Source organism: Anser cygnoides, chromosome 15 (assembly GCF_040182565.1).
Source record: "Anser cygnoides isolate HZ-2024a breed goose chromosome 15, Taihu_goose_T2T_genome, whole genome shotgun sequence".
Classification (NCBI taxonomy): Eukaryota; Metazoa; Chordata; class Aves; order Anseriformes; family Anatidae; genus Anser; species Anser cygnoides.
The window spans coordinates 4018295-4042198 of record NC_089887.1 but is presented as its reverse complement, the minus strand read 5'-3'; the positions used below and the strand labels follow the sequence as shown (position 1 = coordinate 4042198).

The following is a 23904-nucleotide window of genomic DNA, read 5'->3' as shown; positions in this document are numbered from 1 at the left end:
CCTGCTGCTGCCAGGAAAAGCACGGGGGGGGGAGAGCCCGCTGTGATGAGCACCGAGAAAATCGACGGCAATAAGGGGCACGGGGGGAGACCCTCCGAGCCGCTGGCTCCTCCTGTCCCCGGGGTGCTCTGTGCACCCACCGAGCCATCACAGCACCCCGCAGCCAGCGCCAAGCGTTGGTGCCCAAACACGCGGGAAGGATCCCATGGGGGCGAGAGGGGTGCGAACAGCCCCGGCCCGAGCACCTGAGGGCTCCCCGGCCCCACTGCGAGACCCCAGGGCTTCCCTTCGCCCCCGGCGGGGGTGTCCCTTGCCTGTCCCCTCCCATGTCCCCAAGGCTCCTGGTGGCCCCGGGTGGGACGCCGGACCCGGGGCAGGCGTCCCCACACCCCGGCGAGCAGCGGGGTTCGGCGAGGCGAGCCCTCTCTGCCCCACAAAGCGCTGCAGGCAGCAGCGGCGGGCCGATAATTATTATTTCCTTAAAGACGAGCCGAGCGGCTATAGACAAAAAAAAAAGTCCCCTCTTGTCGGAGCTGGAATTTGATGTCCTAACGACTGTTTTTGTACCGTGGCTGTTAGAGGAAAGAGCGCGGCAGGAGGGGGAAAGAGAGATTTAATTATAGAGCTGCATTGTGATTTTGCACACATAGCTGGCTGCTGTAATCAGGTTACGAGTGTATCTGATTTTCCTCCCTCCCCTCCCCTCTTCCTCCTCTTTCTCTTTCTTTTCTTGCCTTTTCTTTTCGCCTTTTTTCCTTTCGGGGGGTCCAAGTTGCTCGCGTATGTTTGGGTGTCGCGGAGGCGAGCTGTGATTTGGCTTCTCCCGAGGAGACGTCGATGGAGGGAGCGATGCTTCGAAACCCCCCCCCCCGGCAGCTTTCGCACCCCACGGGACCCCCGCGGGCCACGCACCGGGGCTGCCCTGCTGCAGCTCGCCCCCTGCTCCCCGCCAAATTCCTGCAGATTCGGCTCCGCTTCCCCAATAAATAGAGGTTTTTGGCGGAGAGGAGGAGCCCTGTTTACCTCCGCCGGGGTGGGAGGAGGAAAAGAGAGGAGAAAACCCGTTTTTAAAAGCAACTTTATGGATTTCTAGCCGAGGCCGGCGCTGCTGTGCCTGGATTCGGGACTGTTGTTAGGTTCGTTTAGGAATCCATTGTTGTCCATGTGAATTCTTTTTTACATTTCAAATAACAGGATTATTTCCCCAGGGGGTAATATCCTGTAATTTGAACACAATAATGGGAATAAATTACTTACTTAGAACTAATAACGACAGCCTGATTCCAATATATATAGGAACTGTAACAGCTTTGGTTAGTTAAAGTGTAATTGTGTCGACGGATGACATTTTCTTTCAAAGGAATCTGAATGACTTTTAATTAAATTTGCTGGGGGTGGGGAGGAGAGGCAGATACCGGGCCGATCTCTGCAGCCGGGGCTGCCGCCGCGGCCCCAAAGCAGCACGGGGAGCCCGGCGATGGGGCAGGACACAGCAGGGACAGAACTGGGGTCGGCTTCTCCCACCCCTCTTTGCCCTCTTTAGCGTTTTGGGGTGGGGGGCAGATTGCCACCGTGCAGGGCAGGGAGGGCACCGCCGTCCTGGGCACCCCCTGGGTCATCCCCAGCTGATGGGTTTTGGCCGTCGGCATTGGGAAAACATGGTGGGAGCCCACGGGGCCTGATCCTGCCCCCGTCTCCCCTCCCCAGAGCATCCCCCTGGTCTGATGTTGCTGGGGAGGGCAGGGATGGATGGAGGGGCGCAGCCCACGGAGGGATGGGGCGCAGCACTGCCCCTGCCCACCGGTGGGGATGGAGGAGCTCTGGGGTGTCATAGGGAGCTCTCCGGCACCCCAAAACCCCCCTACCAGCCCCCTGCTTTGCACCTCTCCCCACCACAGGGCTTTCCTGCAAACAACGCAGGGGGGGTTATTTCTGACCCAGCAGCGCTCGAGGTTCCCTTTGCAGGAAGGAAAAAAAAAAAAAAAAGGCATCTTTCAGCCGCGGCACGCAGAAAGCCAAGTCCCTGCCCCGAAATATCTCCGAGAGGAGCGGCGTGCCGCTGCCAGCGGCTCCGGCCTCCTCCAGGACTCGTTTTACTCTGTTTATCTTGAAAATATTTCTGCGCTGAGGTCCCACCCAGCGCCGCCGAGCCCTGCGAGGCCGCCTCCAGCCTGACACACGGCCTCTTGTTTATCCAGAGCGAGTTTTACAAATAGCTCATTAAAGCCCGGGGGCCTGCTTACTGCAGGGAAAAACCTCGCCGAGCGCCCGGCCGCCCGCAGCCCCCACCGAGGTTCCCCCCCCCGGCACCCCCCCGGCACGCAGCGCGCCGCGCAGGCCTCCCGGGGATGGGTTGCAGATGTCTGCTGGCTTTTGGAGTTTCTCATGATTTAAGATATTAGTAATAATAATAGGGAGCGCCGGGGCTGGAGCTCCCTCGTCCTGTCCGTGCCCCGACGCTGGGATTTTGGCGCGTCCCATGCGATGCTGCTGGGTCTGGGTCATGGGATCGTGGTAGGGTCACGGGTGTTTTTGTGAGATCCTGCTGCAAATGTGGCTGGTTTTTGGGGGTGGATTTGCAGGGGTTTGGCTCAGAGGGCTGCGATGGTGGGTTTTGGCACACGGCAAACTGTCAGGGATGTCCTGTTGGGTTCGAGCCTGGCCGTAGGGTCTGGGTGCCTCTGCTGCCACTGCTGCCCTCGGCCAGAGGGACGGGGACCCTGCCCTGGTGCCCCCTCCTCACCGCCCCAACCCGGTGCTGGACTCAGCCCCAATTCGGGGCACCCACCCCGAGCATCCCCTCCCCAAATCCCCCCGCGGCGTCGCTCCCGCGGCACGCACCCACGCAGAAATCCTTCAGCACAGAGCCGCTCCCACCCTCGCCTGGCCGAGGGGATTGAGTTACCTGCCCCTGGAAGAATAAAGCAGCCATTCAGCGGCACTTTCTGTCTTTCCCTCTGCCAAGGCCAGACACCACGGTGACGGTCGCACACGGAGGCAGGGAAACCCAAGCCCCCTCCATCCGACGGTGACCCCGATCCGCCCGCGTCCCCCCTTCTCCCACCCCGTAACTCCAGGCAGAGCGCACGCTTCGCTCGCCCGTCCCCAGCTCCCTTATCTTTTAATAAAACCTTTAAGAGCAGGAGTCGGTCCATGCCGGCACAAAGGCAGCGAGATCTCCTCCCGGGACATTAATCATTTTTCTTCGACACGTTTTGCTAATTAGCCGAAGCGTTTGCCTCGACGGGGGAGAAATTGGGACCTGGGGAAAAAAAAATAAATAAAAAAAATAATTTTTAAAAAAAGGAAAACGAGAAGGGGGAGAGGCGGGAAGGGAGGAAGAAATGGGGCAGAGGGACGGAGGTCGAGCGCTGCTCTGTGCTCGTGTCCCCAGGCCCCAGCTCGCTGTGAGCAAACCCGACACCAGCGGCTCCGTCTCCATCCCACCGTTATCGGGACGCGGCGGTCTGCAGCCCACATTTTTACCTTCCCCTGCCCGCTCCTTATTGCCCCGGTGACTACACGTTGCGACAGCAGCGGGTTATTCGAAACATGCTGGCTGGAGGTTTGACTCGCTGCTTTATCTTTTACACGGCTGTTAATCCTCGGGACACATGTTTCCTATAAGCTGTTGATATTTAACATACAATAAGCGTCTTATTAAATCGCGGGGACTGGCTCCACGCAGACCGCCCCCCCCCCCAAAATGTGCTCCCAGCAGAGGTCACCCCAAAGGCCACCTGAGCGCACCCCAAAGGCCGCCCGAGCACCCACCGTGGCTATGGGTTTACGAGGTGCTGCACCCTACGGGGAGAAAAACTCAGCGGGGTGAAGGCTCCCCTGCTCCTGAGCAGCCCCTGTTCATGAATGCTTGGAGAATTCCTTGCAGTTTCTTAAAGTCTGTTATTTTCAAAGGTTTTTTGGCAGTGCCTGGCATCATACATACGAAGGTTTGGCCTGCGCCTGGGGCTGAGGTCCCACCGCAGGCAGCTCTTTCCAGGGGGCAGCTGGTGAGGTTTTGGGGTGGCACATTGCTACGGCAAGACCAGGAAAGCATTAGGGAGTGCAAAATGCGGCAGAAAACCTTCATTCCCGGCATCTCCCAGGGCCAGAGCGGCTTTGCAGTGGCCAGCAGTGGCCGGTGACGGCAGGGACGCGGCTGGGAACAAGCCCGTCCCGCGCGGGAACAGCAGCTGCCCTGGGCGAACTGCTTTTTCCAGGAGTCCAACCCAGTTTTCATAGGACCCGATGTTTTCTGGGGAAGGGAACACGGAGAAACCCACAGCGAGATCACTGTTCTGATGCACTGACAAAAAAAAAAAAAAAAGAAAATATCCCAGTAAGAAACCATCGCCTGCTGACGCCTCCCAGCACGTAACCTCTCCACAGCCCAGCGAGCAAACCCTTGGAAAGAGCCGGGCAGGAAACTTCACGGCACAAAACTTCACGGCACGATCCCCTTTTTCCCAGCAAAAACAAGTGCAATGACAGCAAAATCAGGCGGCACTTTCCCCGCTAGGGAAGGGCACCCATCTGCGGGTCCCCCTGCCCGTCCCCATCACTCGGAGCAGAGGGAGCGAGAGCATCGCTGGGGAGCCAGGGCGCTCCTTCGGGCAGCGTTAAGAAAATAAATCGCAGCCCTTTGCTCCTCTTCGGCACGAGCTTCTCATTGCTGCGGGATGACACACGCCGCCCCCACCAAAACAAGGCGCTTTATTATTATTCTGTTTCTAATTTGGGGCTTGGAAATAATTTTCCATTCTGGCTTCCAAACTAAACCAATCAAAAGAAAAAAAAAAGAAAAGAAATTTGCTTTCCAGAGAGCCACCCAGGGGTCGGCGCTCCGCGAGAGGGATGGGAGTGTGAAAAGTCACGGGAAAGCTTGCGGCGGTCGAGGCGAGTGCTGCTCCCTGCACCCGTTTCCAGGAAAAATAATAATATTTTTTTTAAAAAGTTAAAAAGAACGTAGTTATATAGAGAGCATAATGCATAAATTCTTCACCTTTTTTTTTTTTTTTTTTTTACCGAAGTCTCCCGGTGGATCCTGTTTGCTCCCTACACCCCCAGGCGCATCCACGCTGTCGCAGGCGTGCCCAAACCAGCACGCGCGGCGCTGGCGAGGGGCGGTGGAAACCCCGCAGGCTCCCTCCGCTGTTGTATAAGAGCCGCTGGAAAATAATAATCCCCCAAAAATTCGGCGCTGGGAGCGCGACCAGGCTGCTTCCCAGGTGGCCGGCGCGGTTTGCAGAGCCAACGCTGCACGCGGGGAGAAAAAAAAAATGCCTCCAGGTGAGGAGAGCGCTGCGGGAAGGTCAGGATCGCAGCTGGTTTCATACCAAAGTCCTCCAAAAAAATAAAAAAAAATAAAAAAAAAACAACAAACACGGAGCGAGGCACAGAGGCAGAGCACCCGGCATGCCGAGCGGCCGCAGCAAAACAAGTATTTTTGTGTGACTCACCGGTGGGCAGAGCCGAGCCGCTGCGTCCCGCGGGTGGGCTCGGCCGGACCCGCTCCCCTGCCCCGGGGTCCCCGAAGGAGAAGCCCCTGGGGTCGGGGGGAGGATGCTCGGCAGGGCCCCCGTGAGCTTCGCTGCGTGGAGCCGTTCTCCTCCCCAGGAGGAGGCAGGAAAAGCGGTTTGGGGTCACGCTGGGAAGGCTTCGGTGGAAAACCCCAACCATTAGCGAGGGTCTCCGGCCCTCGGCGGCGTGGGGAGGCATCCTGGTGGGGTTTGGACATGGGGAGCGGTGTTTAGTCTGCAGGGTTTTCCCGTCCTCCCCAGCCCAGTTCCTGGGGGCGTTTCACGTGGACACCCAACACGTGCCCTCACCGTGGCCTCGGGGCTTCTCCGCATCTGCCCTGCACCTCCGGCTCGTCCCGAAACCCCCGGGGCTGCCAGGCACTCCCCACGGCACCAGCACTACGGAGGAAGAAATTAAAAATAATATTTTATTTATTTTTTTTTTTTTTTAAAAAGAAGCAACCCGAAACAAACAGTTTTGATTTATTGCTCGCGAGGAGAAATAGAGCATGTTGAAAGAAAGCACAGGAAGTCCTGGGGATAATAAATCCTGCGTGGGAGCAGATAAAGCCAACGCGCTTCCACGCTTGGGGAAGGCGGCGAGGTTACGGGGAGGGCGGGCGGTTAAAGTTTAGGGAATCTGGGGTGGGTTTTCGGGTTAAAAATACCGAAATAAATAAATAAATAAATAAAAATCAGCGATGGCTGCTGAGCAGCAGGGGCCTGGCACGGAGCCGGCAGGACTGTCCCCATCGCCTCGAGTTTTGGGCACGGGGTTGAGCCCCGGTGCCAGGGAAGGGGACAGCTCAGTTGGGTCCCCCCCGGTCCGTGGTCCCCGACCTGCACAAGCGCGGCAGGGGTGTGACAGCGTCGGGGTGGCCTGGGGAGGACCAGGGCTGCTGCCCGTCCTCGTCACCCGCGGAATAACAGGAATACTGGATGCGCTGCGGGTACAGAAACAGCACGTACTCGTTTCTGGCTGGGTTTCCTGGCAGCCCCAGCGAGGATTTGGCTGCGCAGGAATTTGGAAGCTGCCTTAAATCCAGGAGAAATGAGAAAAGGCTGGAAGTGACTTTCCGAGCGGAGTTCAAGCAGCAAATCCCCGCTCAGCAGCAGCTCGCAGAGCAGGGCAGCACCCGCCCGACGCATGGGACCGGGGACACGTTTGGAGATGGGTATCGCATCCTCCTCCATAGGGACACCATGGGACACCCCAGGACTCATCGCCTCCCTCCTCCACCTCCCCAAAAAGCCTCCTTGGCCACTATGTGCAGAGGGCAGCCTCCCATCCAGCTGGAGAGTGGGAAAAAAACAGTCCCTGTGCGCATGGGGGGTACGCATATTGGATAAAAATACCTATTAATTTGCAGGAGTCCCCCTCAGCACCAGAGGAAGGTCGTGGCAGTGCAGCCAGCAGGATGTGGGCCACCCTTGGAGCAAGCCCTTTCCACCGTGATGGTTTTTATCTCACCTAGGATAACATTTTTAATCAATATCCCCATTACCCCACATGCTTGCTGTACAAACGAGACCTCTCCTCGACGTTTTAAGTGCCCTGAAATCACCCACCCTGATCCGTGCGTCTGCAGGGCTACGTCGCCGGCCCCAGGAGCTCTGCTTCGAGCCCGATCCCCCTTCCCCAGCCCCTTCCCCTCCTCCTGTTTGCTCACACCCGACCTACAGAAAGGAACACGCTCCGTGTTCCCCAAAACTCATCCTCCTCCGCTGCCCAGCTCCCTTCCGTGGAAGAGGCTGGGACAGGGATGGACACGGGGGGCCCTGCGCTGCGGCTCCTCCAAGTCACAGTACGTTCACCCAAAAGGGACCTTCCTCCTCCTTTTTCCTCATCTACAGCCTCAAGCACCCTCCTTTCCTCTCCACCTGCACCACGACGAACATCACCCAAGATCCCAGCCAGGTTTTAAATATTAATCCTTTAAATCCCACATGGGAGCCTGCAGGGGAATGACTTCCTATATGGACAGCCTCCTATAGAGACAGGAACTTTTTCACCAGGCTGAGCATCTACAAAACCAAGCAGGCCAGCAAACCCCGCTTTGAGCAAGAGCAGAAAGACAACCCCACTCTGGCCAGGTACACAAATTAAATGAAATCCCCCAGGGCCAGACCCCAAAACACCCTCCTGGGTCAGAGGAGCACTGCTGGTGCTTTGGGGCGAGCAGGGATGCTCGCTGGGGATTTGGGACCCCCCCTCCCTGCTCTCCCGTTGGCCCACATAGCCCCAAAAATACCCTTTTTGCTGATCATTAGTAATCCACCATAAAGAAGGGGAAGAAATCCCATCGTGGCCCGGCTCCCATACAGACAGGGCGATGTTAAACCAAACCAAGCAAACAAGCGAATCACAAGGCAAAGAGGCAAATCACGTTAAAGAGAAAAAAAATCACGTTAAAAACCCAAGTGCGCATCATAAATACCAGCGCGGGGCATTTGCAGGCGGAATCGCCAAGTGCATCGAAACGGCGGCGAACCGGAGGAGCAGATAGCCATAAACGCAGACAGCGTTCGTGAAAAAATGCTTTGATTAGGATCTGGGCAGCATTCAGCCCAGATGTTCATTTGTCAATGAAAGAGGGATGGGGGGGAGGTGAGAAAGGCTTTAAATTAATCTTTACAACTAGAAAGGAGCTTGTAATACACACCATATGGGCAGAAACGGCCTCCGAGCCCCCCCGGCCCCGCCGCAGCTGCCTTGGATCAGGCTGGGGTTGGTGTCCCCCCCCCCCCCCCCCCCGGCCGTACCCAGCCCCATTTGCCCCCATTCCAAAATTTCAGCCTCGGGTTTTCCAAACACAGCCAGGGGAACGTGAACCCGAACTGCTCGGCCCCTTCCACATGTGTTTTATTCCCCACCACCACCACCGTGCACAAAAACTGGGATTCCTCTTACGGCACCATCTCTATTTTATTATCCCCCCCCCTTCCCTTCCCTCCCGCATCCACATGTGGTTTCTTTTTTTTTTAACCGTTCCGAGCGGAGGGATGAGGCTGTTTATTAAATGCCATCCGTTCGAATTAATCCCCCTAATGGACTCGTCGACACCACGGTGTGCATTTAAATGAACGCTTTGTCAGATTTCAGAGCCGACCTGCGGCGCTCCGCGGAGCAAACCTGCTGGAGAGCCGGGCCGGCAGCGGCGGCAGTGACAGGGACAAACCTGGGAAGGGATAAATAAAAATTAGCTACAAATGCCCGACGTGACGCGGCGGTGACAAGGCTGCAGGCGGCCCCCAGGCGCTGCAGACCCAGCAGGGCGGAGAGGATGGGAGCTTCTCCCGCACGGGAAGAGGGGGAAAACACAAAACGTGCTGCTGGGGCAGGATGGATGCGGGGGACCCCCCATGCCCGGAGCCGTTTAGGGATTTTTTTTTTTGCTGCCCTGGAGCCCTGGGTGGTGATGGCAGGAGGATGCTGAGCCCCGTCCCTGCTGCACCAAGATGGTTTGGGGGAGCTCTGTCCCTCCTGGCAGCACCAAAACCCAGCCCCTGCATCCTCACTGCTCGTGGCTGACAGCCCCCCCAGCCCCCAGCACAGCCACACGTTGCTCGCCTTGGCTTCAGCTTCCGGAGAGCTCGGCCCCGTACCCAGCCCTGATCCCACCTGAGCTTACGGGAGGTGACCAGAGCACAGCAAGAGGGAGCTGGGGGCAAGGACAGGGATGATGGGGGCAGCAAGACCTGCTCCTGCATGGACAGTCCCTTCCAGCTCGGGATGTTCTGGGATTTTATCATTTTTTGCTTTCCCCCCTGACACCTCCAGGCCCACCCAGAGGAGGAGGTCGCCCCCAAACCCCCCGGTTGTGGTGCCCACGGGGCCCCCCCAGCCCCATCCCACAGACCCCGACCGCATCGCGGGGACACCCCCCAGCTGCAGATGGGGCTGGGAACCCCGCATCGCATCCCCCCGCACCTTACGGGACCCGCAGCAGGGATTTCTGCTCTCGCCCGCATCCTTTTAACCTTGCGCCGTCCTCCGAGCGCGGGAGCTTCGACTGCCTGGACCCTGCCACTGCACGCCGGGGGCTCAGGACCCTCGAGGAGCAGCCCTCCGAGGCCAGCAGCCCTCGGCAATGCCCCAGCACCCAGGGGACGCCCGGATGCGGCCACACGGAAGGACAGGGGGGACAAGGGGACTGTGAGGCTGTCCCCAGGATGGGGGCGCAGGATGGTGTCACAGCCCGGACAGGGGACATCAGCCCTTCCTCCAGGAGCTCCGAGGACGGAGCAGGGGCGCAAGCAGAGCCCTTTCTGTCCCCGCCGGGGGCTCGCGCGGGGTCCGGAGCAGCGCACGCAAAGCTGGGGAGCAGCGAGGGGTGCGCGAGTGGGGCCGAGCCCCGGCCGGCCCGTGTCCCCCAGGCGGGACGTGTCCCCAGCAGCCCTCCTGTCCCCATCGCACAGGCTGTAGTGACATCTGCTGGGCTCTCGCTCGGGAGCTCCCCACCAAACCCGCTCGGCGCAGACACTCCGGCACCGCACGGTGCCAGGCCCTTCACCCCGGAAAAACGGGGGACCCCCAGCCCCGACAGCCCCGGCGTGCCCAAAACCTGGCTCCCCAGCACCCCAACGGCTTTGCTGCCACCCGCGAGCCATCTCCCAGCCAGGACGGCATCGTCACGGGGGTAAAAACCAAACCTCAGCGCGCCGGGAGCCGCCTGGGGAAGCTGGGTGCCCGCAGCACCCCGCCGCCAGCACGGGGCTGCTGCAGAGAGCAGAGGGGTGGCGGCAGAGCCAAGGGGTGCTGGTGGTCGTGGTCCCCAGAGAGACGGGGCAGCGGGCAGCGGGAGGCTCCTGGGGGGCTAAAGAGTCGGAAAAAACAAAGCAAAAACCTGCATCCAGCTTTGGGGGGGGGGGGGGGGAATGATCAAATTAGGAGCGGGGGTAGGTTGTTTATCTCGAGCTGATTTTGATTTTCTCCTTTCAAATACCAGCAGGATGCTGAGCCTCGCCTCATTATGCAAATAGAAGCAATTAGAGCTCACCCAGGCTCTGCCCACGTGACGGGTTTATGGCACTCGCAGAAATCCTGCCTGCTACACGAGAGGAATAACAACAGCCCCCGGGCTGCGGGCTCCAGCCCCCTCGCCCCCTGGCACCGCGGCTGTCGGTGGAGCCCCACATCTGGGGCAAGCCCCGGCGTCACCACCCGGGTGCCCTTCGGTGCCCACGGGGAAGGATTTTCCCCGGAGGAGTCTCCCCATCCTCCAGGAGGACACCAGACCCACCAGTATCAAGTCCCCCAGGCTCCTGGGATGGGGAGAGCCACGCTGGGAGCGGCTCCAAAGCCTTTTTCTCTACCCAGCCAGGTGGGACCCCAAAAACGCCGCAATTTAGGGCTGGAGGCCGGGAGGACGTGCTTTGCTGCAGGGTGGCTTTAGCTTCCTCAACACCTACAGAAAGGAACAAAACCAGAAGTATTTCCACCCAGGGATGCTCAGCGCTGAGCCCCAGCCTCATGGGTGACCTAAATTCACCAAACCTGGGTGAAAACCCCAAAAAAGTCTTGCAGCCACACACACACCTGGCAGAAGGACCCGCAGCAGAGAGGCACCTGCGTGGTGATGCCGGGAGGGTGCTCCGTGAGGATGAGGAGGGACGGGATGGGATGAAGCCGACGCAGTGGCACCGGGGTCGGAGGGTGCTGGTGCCCTTCGTGGGGCGCACGGTGACCTGCAGGGACCAGGCACGGGCATAAATCTGGTGCTGCTCCCATCCGCCCATCATCTTCCTCCCGATTTATATCCAGGGAGGGTTCACATCCAGTACCCACCTGGAGTCTGCACCCCCAAAGGAACACGGGAACCGGGGAGAGTAAAACACTTCCAGTATCGATCTTCCTCCTAATTTATTTTTTTCCCCTTTTGGATGCAAATGGAGATCGATGAGCCCAGGCGCTGCACCCGGGAGGCTCCTCACCTCCGAGGGCATTTTGCCGTCTGCATTCCCAGGGCGAGGAATGGGCACGGGGCCCCCATGTCCCCTCTTTGCTGGGTCTACTCGCACAGCTCCGTGCCCCTGGACTGTTCCCAGGCAGCTGGTTCAGCCCGGGGGCGTTTGTTGCAGAGCACGCTGAGGCCGTTACAGGCTGTTACGTGGTGTCACCGCGTTTAACGCAGCGAGCATCCCGCAGGAACCCCGGGCCTGGATCCCCTCACTGGGTTCTGCAGGGCACGGTGGGGAGGGCAGGCAGCACGGATGGAGCTGGGTTTGGGGTTTGGTCTCCCCCAGCCAGAGCAGCTCCGAAGGATGGTGTAACACGGCGTGAGAGCTCCGTGGAGATGGGTTTGCAAGAGTGGAAAGTAAATGGTAAAATAAAATAAATGGAATACCTCCGATGTTGCGCACAAGGGGATGCAGGGGTCCAGAGCTGAGCTGACTTTTCCCCAATGGCTCGATGCCTCCGGACAAGCGGCTCTAACACCTGGTTTCTTCTCCCACTGCACATGAGCATCAGGCAGAAAGCAAAGACAGGAGATCTGGGCGCACCCCACGTCCCGGCGAAGCCTGCGGGTCTCACCCCGAGGTGCTACAAAGACAAAGAGCTGAGGACCCAGATAAAAATCTCCCCGTGCCTAGCCACATCCCTGCACGCAGCGGGTGTTGCGCCGCTCCAAACCTCCCCAGAAGGAGCAGGACGCCCCGCAGGCAGTACCTGTCGGAGGGGCTGAGCAGCACCGGCCGCGTCCCTCCTGCAGCAGCAGGGAGCAGGATCTGGCCCAGGGGGTGCAGGGCAGGGGCTGGACCTGCCCCGGGGTCAGCCTCTACCCAGCTGCTTGTAGGCAGGGCTCGGGAAGAGGTGCTCTTTTTCCTTCCACGACAGAGCGGAGCAAATAATTCATAGCGGATAAATAATTCACGGCGAGTTTAGCCTTCCTCTGGCTGAGGATCGCCTGCAAGCCGTTAGCAATTATCCCGTATTTATTCGCGAGGCAGAATTTTTAGTTAAATTGTTCAGACAAGCCAAGGAAAAGCCCGGGGAAAGGAGATACCTGAAGCTGCCACTCGCCTTCATCATCGGAGCCCAGCGTGGGACGAGCAGGGGTCTCCATCGCTCCTGCTGTGCCCCCCCCGTGCGATGGCCACCTGGGATCAGAGCCCACCATGCTGGGGGGGTGTCCTGCCCCCGGCATCCTTCTGCTGACCAAGCAGGAGGGCCTGGAGCACCAACTCGAACACCCAAGGGTGAGCCGACGGGAGCAGCCCCCATCCCACAAGGATGTGAGGAATGCCCCGCGTCAGCACCTGGCCAGCAATAAATAACTAAATACCGGGGGAAGGTGGCGGCTCCGGCCCTGGGGGTCTGCCAGGGCTCCCCCCGGCTCCATCCCCAGCACCTCAGGGGCTCTGGGGGAAAACTGGGGCCACGGAGGTGCTGGGCATGGGGCGCACTCGTCCTCGCCATGCGGTGAGGCAGCCCTCGGAGGAACCTGATCCCCCCCCCCGGGGTGGGGAATACAGCACAAAGAGCTTTTGTGCAAAAAGCAGACGTTTCTACCCAAACCGGTGCGCAAGCAGGAAGAGAGGGGGAGAGAAAAGCAGCAGCTCGGAGGTGGGAGAACAACACGGGGAGGGGAGGACGAGCACGGTTGAGCCCCTGCTGTCAGCCCTTTTTGGGGGCAGAAGGGTCGTGACCACCCCAAAGCGCTTCCACGTGCCAAGTATTGGGGTCTGCAGGACAAAATACAAAATACAAGGGCTGCAAAGGAGTCAGCGCCTGCGTGCCCTTGGTGCTCCACAGGCACCGGGGGCCGCATCCTGCCTTCCTGGTGTGCTCACTGCATCCTTCCAGCCCCAGCCGTGCCCCACGGGGACATCGCTCAAGCTATGCCCAAGGAAGGGACACGTTCCTGCCCGTGTCCCCACCGCGGTGACCTTGGCTGCGCTCACGTCTCAGCCCCAGCAGCCGTACGACCCGTGGTGCAATCGCCAAGAGCGTGCTGGAGCGGGAAGCAGCTGCCGTCCCGATGTAAACCACCAGAACAAAAAGCGCAGCACCCCCTGCCCACCTCCCCGGCTGGGAACGGCAGCACCTGGGCCGTTATCAGATGGGCTCGGGTACCCCGCGCCTGTCACCTGGCTCCAGCACCGGGCTGCTTGCCAGCCGGAGAAGGACGGGGCTGCAAATGGAGCCCAGCAAGCCCTCAGCACCTCCCCAAGCCCTCTGCGTGCCCAGGCTGCTTTTTGGGGTCCCAGTCCTGCTCCTGTACCTGTCCCTGTGCCTCCGGACCCCTGCTGCTGCTCAGGTGGAGGATGCTCAGCCCAAAGGAAACCTCCCTGTCCTTCGGCTGTTTGCCCAACGAGCGCAAGGAGCAGACAGGTGGGGTGTTTCCCTCTTTGCTGCAAGAGCTCGAGACATCTCAGACACCTCAAGGTTTTGGGAAGCTTCAGTTCCCCCTAAGAGCAGCTCCAGCCCCCTGGCTCATGGCACAAGTGCTGTCCAGGCACGGGGCAGGGGATGCTGCTCAGGACCAGACCCACCGGGCAGCGTTGCCATCCCCTCCGAACCCGAGAGAGGACGTGATGAAGGAATACGCCCAAGGACACACCAAGCATGCTCCTCCACACCTCGGGCACATCGGGGAACAGGAGGCTTTCAGCTCCAGAGGCAGCCTGCAAGTCACCGCGGCGCTGATCTGCATTCACCCAGCGCCAGCCCCGAGCTCCCCGAGCCTTCGACTTCACGGCTGCAATTAACGGCTGAGGCGATAAAGGGAGCACGGGAAGTAAGGGAGAAACAAAACCCTGCTAGGGCAACACCAAGAGTAAAGTGAGCCCCTAAAACCCGTTTAGAGAGAGACCATGGAAAGAAAAATATGAGCGGGACCGACATGTCGTCACCCACACCAAGAGATACGATCGTGTGGGATTTCCCTGGTACCTTTTGACTTCCTTGAGAAAGGGAAATCTGTGCTGGGGTGACCGCTGGCTTTGGCACAGAGACGCTCCCGTGGCAGCAGCTCAGCAAGGATGGATTTGGGGTATAAGGAGGCAGCCTGCAAGGAAAATAGCGACACAGGGTGGTCCCGGGTGTGCCGGGATAGCTGGAGCTGTTGGAGAGCCACCGACGGGTTAAAAGCCAAACGCAATTTTAAATTTGAGAAGCGTTTCCAGTAGAGGCAGAGGAATACAAATGCCATCAGACCAAACGTGGGGGAACTTCATCTGAAAGGCAAATATTTCAAGGGGAGTAAAATCTGGAGAAGGGCAGAAGGACTCGTCCAGCTGAAGCCCAGCACCGGTCCGAGAGCCGCAGAACTTAGAGAGGGGGAGCTGGAAGTTTCCTCCCAGCCGTCAGAGCGAGGAGGCGCTGGCACGGCCCCGCATAAGAAGAGCGGGAGTGAGACACCCCGCTGCTCGAAGCCAGAGCGGGATCCACTTCCCTGACACGGTCACCAGCAATAACAGCAGACGACAGTCAAAGGAGAGCCTTAACCCCGCTGTAAATGAAGAGAGACGCGTTGTGATTAAAACGAGCGGGCGCCCAGCTAAAGCCTGATTGCAGCAGGCTGCTCGCGCATGTGCTGGCCAGCTGAGCCGTGCTCCTGCAGAGCCCAGAGGGCATGGGGAGGATTGTGCTGGAAACGGGGAGATTCCCCCAAATCCTACACTCTGATCCTGGCGGAGGGGTCGCCCTCCCCGTGGGAAATGGGCTCGCAAATTCAACAGGACAGGAAAGAAGAAGGCGGTGTGACGTCGGGTTTAGGAGGTGCAGCTGAAAACCAGATATTCAGCCCAGAGAAATATTGCCCAGGGCTTTAAAAGGATAAAACCTGGTGCAAACATCAGAGCTGCTGCAAGGAGCTGGCGAAATGCCTGCCCTCTCCCCATGCTCTCGGTGTGCCTTGCTTCGCACCCCGAGGAGCGCGGTGCTGTGCCGCACCCAGCGCCTGCGGGCCACGGAGGGACCGTGTCGGGGAGTGCAGCGATGGGACCAGGGGGAATGGTTTGAAACCACAAGAGGGGGATTTAGGGGAGATGTTAAGAGGAAATTCTTCCCCCAGAGGGTGGTGAGCCACTGGAACAGGCTGCCCGGAGAGGCTGTGGATGCCCCATCCCTGGAGATGTTTAAAACCAGGCTGGATGAGGTGCTGGGCAAGCTGATCCAGTGGGTGGTGTCCCTGCCCATGGCAGGGGGGTTGGAATGAGATGGTCTTTAAGGTCCCTCCCAACCCAAGCCATTCTGTGATTCCGCAGAAGAGCCAGGAGGCCAGAGGCACGAAATATCCCCTTGCCATCCATCACCTACCATCAGGAACGTGGCTGTGGAGCTCAGCCAGGCTCACAGCCCTTGGGCTGCACCAAGCCCGTGCACATCTGAGAAGGCAGAAGGGACCCCGGGGGGCCACCAGCCCCATCCACACCAACGCAGGACCTGGTACAGGTCAGGAGGAGCTGCACAAAATCTGTGCTGAGCACCACCATCCTGCACGGCCGCTGCCCTGCTCAAGGGACCAGAAGCTCCAGCAGTGCTTTCCAGCAGCACTGAACGAAGCGTCCCCAGCCCCTCCGGCGGCTCAGGACCTGCCTGGTGCTGTCAGGAGGGTTACTGCAGCCCCAGGGGCAGATTTGCCAGAAACGCACCCAAACGGAGCAGTAGCCACGGGCTGTTTGCGTGCCTTCTGCCAAGAACTGCTGGGGCCTCCGGCACGAGAGGGGCAGCAACTTGTTTCTTCCTCTCGACTTTTTCCTAGTAAATTAAAAATAATAATAGTGGTAGTAAAACCCCCTTGGCTTCATCCTCCCCCAGCAGAGCAGATGCAATTAGCAGCTTCCCTGACTGGCAGAGGCATGATTTACTCCCAAAACGGGGCGCGTGAAGACATCGGGCAGCAGGAAGTTTCCATTTGCCCCCCAACCACATTCCCCTCCCCGGCCGTTCCCACCGCGCAGCATCAGATAAGCTCTCCCACTTCGTTTCCTCGTTAACAGGTTTGGGAGGTGCAGCCCCTGGCTTGGTTAAACAAGCCCCAGGGACGCATTCACCTGGAGAAGCACACAGCAGACACCTCTCTGCATGGAAACCGTGCGCCGTCACCCATCTGCGGGATGCTCTCCAAATCCAAGCATCCCCAAAGCCACGTTGGTACCCAGGACCTGGGCACGAGATGCTCCAGAACCAGATTGATCTGGCTAACCTCAGCCAAAACACCCCAAAATACCCCTTTTCGAGGGAAATGGACTCCTGTGATTCGGGCAGGCGTGCCAAGGGGAAAAGCGAAGAGGGCTCCGTGGTGGTGCACGGTGCCACCTCCGTGCCAAGGGGATGGTGCAAGCAGTGGGATCACCCTGTGCTGAGATGGATTTTCCAGCAGCCAAGCCGCTGCCCGGACAGCCCAGGAACAGCTGAAACCTTCCCGGGTCCCATCCCAAAAAGTCGCCCTGTCCCCCAGCGCGGGACGCAGCTGCAACCTCCCCACCTCCGAAGCGCTCGGCTGGCCCTGCCCCAGCGCCGTGCCCCGCGCAGGGGGGCACCTATCGGCCCCAAAGGGGACCCCGGAGAGCAGCTCGCTCCCTCTGCACCCGCACACCCTCCTCCTGCTGTGCTCGGCCAGGATTTCACGCCAAGCTCGCGGGCAGGGCTGCCGCGTCCACGCGGGCAGGAGAGGCACGGCCGCGGCGGTAAGCCCTCCGCATCCCGCCACTGCCATTTGATTCCCTGTTAAAAGGGGCCGTATTTATACTTCAAAACAGCCTGTTTGTGTAATTGCCAAAGAAAAAAATAAATAAATAAATAAAAAGACACAAAACAACCCTGCTACAATGACTAATTAGCTTGCTCCTGCCTCGTACCCTGTAAACAAATGTATTTGTAACCAATTTGCAAGCACTTTGCATAAGGGGCCCAGAACACTCATGCCTGTTTGATGCATTTTGACATTAATTTGATAATAGCGGCTTAACAAGGAATCCAGGCTCCCTAGCTATAAATATGCTGCTTTTCCACTTCCTTTTATCTGCACAGTGAAATAATGTTGTTTTTCCCCCTGCTGCAATAACCACCATCCAACCCTTTCATGAATGCCCTTTATGTCCTTTAGCATTTTCAAGGCTTTTTTTTTTTTTTCCCCCTCCCCTTCTTTCCTCCTCCTGGAGAAAGCAAACGCGTTTTATTAGTCGTGTTTTTAATTCCTGTTTATCGGGGGGGAAGGAGAAGTGAGGACAGCGATGTTGCAGCGATAACGCTGCCTGCACAGACAGCACCGAGAGGCGCTCGGAAATACTTCTCCATCCGTTTGGGCTTCGTGGGGGAGAAGAGGCTCGTTTTTCTCTCCCCTTTCTCCTCTCGCTGTGGCTCCCCCACTCCACGCAGCCCTTCACCAGCACACCGAAAAGCAAATTTGGGCACAATAAAACGGGAAAAGGGAACTGGAGGCCACTCGGATGCTGAGCAGAAGGTGGCCCCTGACCCAAAAGACAGCCCCCCAGGAATTCCCACTCCGGGTCTTTGGCTGCAGCCCCTGCTTGGAGTGGAGGTGACAGCCCCACCAGAGCCACCACAGGTCCCACGGGGACTGAACCTCTGCTGCAGCTTGTCCCAGCCCCGACACCATCTCTCCCATCCTCCTGGTCCGTCCCCAAACGGCCTACTGCAGCGCCCAGACCTCGCGCATCCCCCACGCGCATCCTCCACCTCTGCCTGGCTTGGGGATAACGTACACGCACGTATACCTTACCCGTGGGCCTGAGAGGCACCACGTGCAGAATTAGTGCCTAGAAAATTGTCAGCTGCATCCACAGCCTTCCCCCAAGCCGCTGCCGAAGGAGCAGGCAGTCGGCCTCTCTCCTCCACGCTCTTCTCCCCCCTGCCTCCGCCTTCTCCTCGGAGCCCGCAGCGGTGCTCTCGCCCCAGGATGCTGAAGAGCAGCAGTGGGAGACACAGGGTGAGGGCTGTGAGGAACGGATCGGGTGGACGAGCCCAGAAAGCTGCATCAGAGCTCATCCACGCTCCCTGCTTTGACCTGCGGTGCTCAGGTGTCTGGTGGCAGAAGGCTCTACGAAGAGAGAAGAGGAGCAGCTCCCTGAGCCCGTGGAGAACTGGATCTGCTCCATTTGGGCATCCTCTCAGAGCCCGTACCTACACTGCCCGGCCAGCCAGGGCTCCCAGAGGGGCTCAACAGCATCGAGCATCGCCGACAGAAGGTGCGGGGCTCCTGGGACACGGACAGGAAAGCAGCGCACGCCAGGAGCCTTCCAATAGTACATATTTTTCTCTTGAAACGTGCCCTAGGTTGATCTGGTTTAAGGCAGTCATCCAGCAGCAAGCTGCTTGCCCCCTCTCCCTGGCCCACCTTGCGGGGATCAATATGGTATTCATGAGGGCAAAATCCAAAGACAAACCCCCAGAGAACGGCTCTTCCCCTGCCATACGAGGCCAGACGGGTAACCTGTGGCACGGTACCGCTGGGGAAGCAGGGAAAAAGCTGTCAGTCCTACTGCAGGGGCATTGCTCAAAAAACCACAAAGCACCAAAACACACCAAGATCACCGAGCAGAGAAGCTGGCAGAGGGCACAGGAGCGGTGCGGGAGGAGGAGGCTGCTCCACCCGTGCTCTCCCCCCCTTGTCACACCCCGTCGGCCGCAGTCCCCTCAGCCCCTTCCCCCCCCGAGCCCTCCTCTTGGATCATTAATGCCAAAAACAAGGCAGCGAGCCCAGGTCGGAGGCCTAGCAGAGGCTGAAAGCACATTCCTTCCCCAGCCTCCTCCCTCCTTATCTCCTTCCCCTCTCCCCCAAAAACACGTTCAGATAAAAGTGATTGGAACAGTAAAACCCGTAACTGGAACACGAGCGGGAGAGGGACGGGGGCTGCGCTGCGCTCTGTCCAGCAGGCCTGCCGGAGCAGAAAAAAGGCAAAGGCGAGCCCAGGATCACCTCTAAAATTTAAGTCTGGTGACGGACCTTGGACCAACCTGGGGGAGTCCAGGGCAGACGCGCTCCCTGCATGCACTCACCTGCCAGAAGCCAACCACGCAGCCATCCCGAGGGCTTCGCTCACCCGGGGTGAGCTGGTTGAAGCGCGGGGTCCGCGAGCTGCACCGCTTTCCACCCAGCTGTTCCTCCCACGTTTGTTTTGGGGATTTTTTTAATCCCATCACAGCGGGGCTAACGGGATTAACCAAGCCCCCGACTGCAACTCTTCGGCTTCGTGCAGAGGGGTGCAGCTCGCTGCCTAGGGGCTGGGGGGATCAGAGCAAGATTTAGGGGGTAGCTTGGAGTTTCCTTGGAGTTTCTCGGGGTTTCAGACCTTCCACCGGTCACTTTGGTTCACCTACCTGCAAGCCAGGGGTAGCAGCTGTGTCGTCCCAAAGCAACGAGGCTCAGTCCACCGTCAGCACCCGGACACCCGGGGAGGAGCAGCATTTTTTAGGCACGAAGCAGCCCCTTCCTAGACGTGCAAGCTCATGTCGCTTCAACTTAAAACGCAGCACCAAAGCGTGCCTCCCGGGAGGATGGCTCTGGGCTTCGCTTTTAAAGGGAAATACGAGGCAGGAGGCAGCGAGAGAGACCCGGTTCAAAACAGTTTCACTCTTTATTTGAAGTTTTACATGCCACCAGCGTACAGGAAAGTTGCACATTCAGAACTGGACTCACTACTAGAGCACGGGGCCAGATGCAAACACGAGCATGGAACGAGCACACGGGTGGAGGAGCCCGACCCGAGGAGCTGGCCGGAGCTGCAGGCAGGCAGCAGCAGCCTCCCGGTGCCCCTTCGTGTGCCGGAGCCAGCCCAGAGCCCGAGGGCCACCTTCCCCAGCCATCCCCTGGGTGCTGGTCACAACCCGGGGTCTTCTCTCCCAGGGCATCGCCGCTCTCCTCCGACGAGCTAACCACCGAGCAGCTTTGGCAACATCTCCGCCAGAACCAAGGGTGTTCGGAGAGCAACTGCCCGTCCGATGCTTTCTGCCTTCCCCTTTCTATCGATGCCAGCGGTTTTGACAATGAGAAACAATTTCCACCCGCTGTTCGTAGCGAGAGACGACAGAAATAGGGACTCTTACACTGACATTTTATTTTCAAAGAAAGTTTTGATAGAAAAACATTTTCCCCAGCAGCCTTGGGCTGGGAGTTGCAGCTTCCACTTCAAAGGACGAACTTCAAAAACAAATCCAGTGTCCTAATGGTTTTGTGCTACATTACTTAATTGTCATACAGCTAATTAGCAATGCCTGATTTCACATTCGCTGTACATAGATGAAGTTCACAAAAGAAGGGGCTACTTAAAACAATAAATAAAACAAGGCACCAGGCAGCCAGGCTCCGACAGCATTAACATAAAACGTTACACTTTACCATTTAAAAAAAAAACTGAAATAAAAACCCCACCATAATTAAACTTATATTGATGTCTTCCTTCAGATCTCAGAGCTTTGAATTTCCACGAGGAAAGGGGGAGAAGGCAACGCGGAGAGCAGGGGCTGAGCGCGCACGTCTGTGCATGCATTTTGCCGGCGTGCAGCAGAGATCTTTAAAATTCTAATTATTTCCCTATCACCAAGTAAGATCGGGATCAATAGATGGTACAGACTGACCCCTTTTCCTCAAGCGTTGGGGGGGGGAAATTAAAAAAAAAAAGGAAGGGGAGGGAGAAAGGAGAGCGTCAGAGGTCAATGCCACAAAACAATGGATATTGATGTCTCCATTCATTTCCAACAGCAGAAAGGTCAATGCCTCCCTTGCTTCATGTTTTATGGCTGAAATCCTGCTGCTAACAGCAACAATGTTAGTAGTCAGACCTCATCCATCCTTTTTTATTATTAGGATTATTTCTAACCAGGTTAGCCATTTTGAAAATTTGACGAAAGCCGGGGGGGTGAGGGTGCAGGGCAGGGGGGGGGGGAAGAGGGGAAGCTGCCCTGCACGCCGGGCAAAGGGACGATTCCCGTGGGTTTTAGGGACTGCCTTTTCCCCCACCTGTGCTCTGGTTTGTCCCTCGCCGCCCCCCCTAAACACAAGAAGGGCCCGAGGCCCCGTCCCCTCCCTATTAATCGTTATTCCCCGTACACATCCCGCTTGGTTTCTATGGAAATGGTTCTCCTGCCACAGCACCCCGGCCGCCCGTGCGTCTCATCGGAGGGGCCGGGGAGCCGCGGCGAAGGAGATTCGCCCCCGCAGCACCCAGCCGGGCTCGCGGGGCTCCCCGCAGGGCAGGAGAGGAGCTCCAGCTGCCCGCTGGGGACCAAAAATAAGGGGGGACTGCACCCCCCCAGGGGGGACAAACCAACCTTTCTGCGCCGACGAGCTGCACAAACTGGGAAATCCCACGGATCTGCGGCCGAGGCGTCCTAAGAAAAGGGGTGCTGGCAGGAGGCACCCAGCGCCCGTACCGGCCGGCTGCTGCACGTCGCCCCAGGACTGCGCTGCCTCTGAGGATCCACGAGGCAAGGGGACAGATCCTGCTCTGTCTCACCTGCCCCAGCGGAGGAGGCAGCAGTCCTGGGAATTAAAGCGAGCAGGGTCGCTGCTCCGCCACCCACCAGCCTGCATTAGCAGCCCTGCCCTGCCCTCTGCTCCCAAAGGAGCACCGCCTCGCCCTGGGCACGCTTCACACCCCGCAAGCTCCTGTGTGCGTGGTGGGTGAGCCTTCCCTCCTCCCAGGTAGGGAAACTGAGGCCGAGCCTCGCGGCTCGGGTCTGGCTTCCAGGTACAGGTCCTCCTGCGCTGCCTCCTCCCGCTCCAGCCTCCTCCTGCCCAACCATCGCCGCCACGAGGAGCCACCACGCTCCGAGCCCTCCCGAGGCTCCTCCAAGGGAGCGCTGATGCCACACAGCCTCCTTTTCCCACTGCCACGTTCCAAAGAGACCCTGAAATCCGCTTGGCAAAGCGGCTGAGGAGCAGTCCTCTGACCTCCGCTCCTAAGAAACCTCCTGAAACACCGAGGGCTCGGTCCCACCAAGCTTCTTCCACCAAACCACCGTCACTCCTCACACCTAGGACCTCCCCAGCCCACAGGAACCAAAAGCCGCATTGCTTAATGAGACTCTGAACAAGAGCAGAGCAAGCAAATTTTGATTTTACCCACACTGCTGGGACTCGCCCCGGGATACCCATCTCCCAGGGATGCAGAGCCACCTTGTCGGGGTCAAAGCACGGGCTGCTGCTTCCGCGGCCCCCAGAGCTCGCAGGGCTGATCCGGAGAGCAGCACGAAACGCCAGCAGGGACTGGGAACCCTGCAGAGGCTGCTCCTGCGAGAAGGGCACCTTTGGTAATTGAATTCATTTATTTTAAACTACGGGCAGCGGCATCAGCAGGCTCAGAGATCGCCTCGTTAGGCGCTTACGGATAGCAGGGGGAGATTTCCGGAGAGGTGGGGGACAGAAACCAGGGGAAAGGGGGAGAATTTCTTATTAAATAAAAGCGAAACGCCAGTCCCTCCGTTCTCCTCTCCCGCCCGAACGCTGCACGCCGAGCCTCGGCGCTGAGTGGTCTCCAAGCCCCATATATTGCTCTGCTCCGAACATATGGTGCCGTGTTTAATAGCCCGGCTCTGCCAATCGGGGACTATTAGGGTGGGTTCTTTTTCCCAGTGTAAATGTTGCAGAATATAAATTGTAATTAACACCGATGCCAAAATAGCACTTAGAGAAAATAAGCACATTATTAACATCTGGTGAATCCTGCCTGGAGTGCAGCAGCAGCGGAAATTCTCACTCACCATAAGAGAATTTGTAGCAGGGACAGGGAGCGGTGGCCCACAGTCGGGGAGCGGGGAAGGAGCTTTTAGCTCCTTATCGCTACTTGTGGTGCTCTCCTTACCACCCGTGGGTGACCTTCCCTACCCCCGATCAGAGCTGGTAGCGTTTGCATCAGGACTTTTGACCTGTGTGCAGGAATACAGATGTCTGAACATCGTACTCCAGGCAACGGGATAATGGTGCTGTAACACACGCCTGGCTGTCTGCCCCAGCCTAGCGGGACGGAAGGCAGGTGGGCATCGCCCTGCCAAGCAAAGGATCCCAGTGCTGCTTGTCTCATCGGGTCGCTCTAACCCCCGGGGCCGCAGGGTTAGCCCCAGCACTAAGCACCAGGCTTTTTCTGCACGCCGCTGTCCCCCACCTCAGATTTTCCAGCGGACAGCAACAAGAGCCCTGGCAGCTCTGCCAAACTCTCCCTGGTGCTGCAGCGTGCAGGCGGAGGGGAAATCAGGACGTTCAGGACGGGGACAGCCTTTCTCCTGCTGTGCACGTACCAAACAGGTCCCCTTCGGTAGCAGAGAGCTGGCTCCGTACCCTCAGCCTCCCCTCTACCCTGCCCTGAGGCTAGAGGCACAGGAGGAGACAGCAGCGCTGGTGTTGCTTCACGCTGCTTGCTGCCTAACCCCCATCATTTATTCCAAGAAAGAAACCTGGACGAAAACCAGGCAGAGCTG

General features: G+C 58.5%; 1 long non-coding RNA gene across 2 annotated transcripts; it reads right to left on the bottom strand.

Annotated features, from left to right (window-relative positions):
- Nucleotides 1-1151: 1151 nt before the first annotated feature.
- On the bottom strand, nucleotides 1152-14214 carry LOC106032211 (uncharacterized). Of its 2 annotated transcripts, XR_010825192.1 has the most exons (10): nucleotides 12527-14214; nucleotides 12190-12427; nucleotides 11867-12063; nucleotides 11059-11207; nucleotides 6876-8698; nucleotides 5829-5918; nucleotides 5460-5719; nucleotides 3964-4306; nucleotides 3487-3628; nucleotides 1152-3262 (listed from the first exon to the last, which is right to left on the bottom strand). It is a non-coding gene; the product is annotated as an uncharacterized lncRNA (long non-coding RNA). The 2 variants fall into 2 exon arrangements; XR_010825193.1 differs by lacking the exon at nucleotides 12190-12427.
- Nucleotides 14215-23904: the final 9690 nt, after the last annotated feature.